This window comes from Rhinoderma darwinii, chromosome 4, assembly GCF_050947455.1.
Source record: "Rhinoderma darwinii isolate aRhiDar2 chromosome 4, aRhiDar2.hap1, whole genome shotgun sequence".
NCBI classification, from domain to species: Eukaryota; Metazoa; Chordata; class Amphibia; order Anura; family Rhinodermatidae; genus Rhinoderma; species Rhinoderma darwinii.
The window spans coordinates 43,269,865-43,271,947 of record NC_134690.1 but is presented as its reverse complement, the minus strand read 5'-3'; the positions used below and the strand labels follow the sequence as shown (position 1 = coordinate 43,271,947).

General features: G+C 45.2%; 1 long non-coding RNA gene across 1 annotated transcript; it reads left to right on the top strand.

Moving 5' to 3' along the window:
• The first annotated feature begins 624 nt into the window (after positions 1-624).
• Positions 625-1,029, top strand: LOC142760681 (uncharacterized). Its single transcript, XR_012883356.1, has 2 exons — positions 625-697; positions 850-1,029. It is a non-coding gene; the product is annotated as an uncharacterized LOC142760681 (long non-coding RNA).
• The last annotated feature ends 1,054 nt before the right edge of the window (positions 1,030-2,083 follow it).

Sequence of the window (2,083 nt, the reverse complement as noted above, 5' to 3'; positions counted from 1 at the left end):
CCCCTTTTTTCCCCCTTGCGCATATCAATAATGGTCCCGATGGAGCCCCAACGCAAAGCAAAAAAGCCCCCTTCTGAGCCCCCACATATAGCAATATAGCCCCCTTTTGTGCTCCCCACAGTAATAGTCGTAGCCCTGAAGAAAAAATAAATTATATTTAGCTAACCACATCACCATTACAAGCAGAGCAGCTGGGGCCTCCTCTGGCCTGCACTCAGTGCACAGGATGACGGCAGCCCGGCACAGGCGGCATGATGACTTCACTGCATTGCGCCGTCTGCCCTGGGCCAAGACCTGCGGACCACTCTAATAGAAAGAATGCAGGGGCTTCCTGCTCTGCCATAGCTTTAATTTTTATCTGCTTCCTGAGGATGTGGTTACAGTTTGAAAAGATGCAACCGCCAGGGTGCCTGGTGCAGGAGTACCGCTTACCCTATGGTTAAAGTGGACCTGCCCACACACTGGACAGAAAAATCTCTTACACCTTATCTTTTCAAAGAACGGTCGGTGCTCCACGCTGCTCTGTGTTGAAAGGTCTGCAGCGATGATGTGCCCATATACCCACATGATCGCTGCAGACAACCACTAGCCTCAGTGGTAAACGGCATGAAACCGAAGAGGCCACTGATTTGCTGATTCACGGGCATGTCATCGCTGCAGCACCGTTGACAAGGAGCGGCAGGGGGGAATCTGTCAGGTGAGTTATGGGTCTTTTATTGTTTTATGGAAACCCCCATCCCTGCCCTTTTCCGCCTATCAATTGTATCAAATATCAATTGTATCAAAATCAATTGTATCAAAAATCATGTTTTCGTTTTCTCGCTTTTTATATTCATTTTATGCATAAAGAAAAGAAAATATTGTGATCTGATATAAGCTGCAGGAATACACAGAAGCTGTGACACATTATTAATGGAAAACTTTGGACTATTAACCTGGGACGAAGCAAAAGAAGGAATGACCTGCCATATTCAATACCAGAAATATTATAATGTGCAAGATATTAAAATTCAGCATCTTTATAACATACTTTGAATTTCCTTGCCTCATTATTTTCAAGATCCCTGCTTGCTGCGATTGGATTACATCGTTATTGTTTACATCCTATACAGATTAATTATCTCTTACAGCTGTGGGTTTGATGTATAAAACAAAGCAGAATTTATTGTAAGGTGATGATCCCATAGCCATAGCTAGAGGTGAGACAGAGGTAACAGTCGCACCCAAACCCTGGTGCCTGCTACATAAGACACCAAAATTATAAATGGCACAGTAGGTGGGGGTCCATGTTACTGATTCTACATTGGGGTCCAGAAGTTTCAAGTTACCACAATGGAAAATCCCATCTAGTTAAAATTTCAGATAAAAAGTAAAATTGCTGTGAGCTATGGAAATAGTAAAGAATACTGAAAATTGTATGGCAAAATGTAGATCTAGAAAAAACATAGCTTAACTTGATGAAGTTCAAAGGGTTGTCCCACCATAGACAACCCCTATTATATGGAAGCCACGGCGTCAAAAAGGTCCTGACAGAGCACCAGAGCTACTCTTACAGACCTTCTCTCCAATTTCACTCATAGGGGGGTTTCAATTTGGGTGAAGCCCTCTAAGATGTCCATACGCCCTAACAAGCCATATGCGGATGAGGTAATTTTGAAATACTACACGACCGTATTTTTTCCCACCCGTAAATACTGGCGTAAATACGGGTCCGGTGTCACACGTATTCCACCCGTTTTGCACCAGTATTTACGAACCCGTGCCCGTAAATATGGGTCCGGTGTCACCCGTATTCCACCCGTACTTACGGGCACGTTTTTGGCGGCAAAATAGCACTGCACTAATCGGCAGCCCCTTCTCTCTGTCAGTGCAGGATAGAGAGAAGGGACAGCCTTTTCTGTAATTAAAGTTAAAGAAATTCATACTTACCCGGCCGTTGTCTTGGTGACGCGTCCCTCTCTTCACATCCAGCCCGACATCCCTGGATGACGCGGCAGTCCATGTGACCGCTGCAGCCTGTGATTGACCTGTGATTGGCTGCAGCAGTCACATGGCCTGAAACGTCATCCAGGACGTCGGGCCG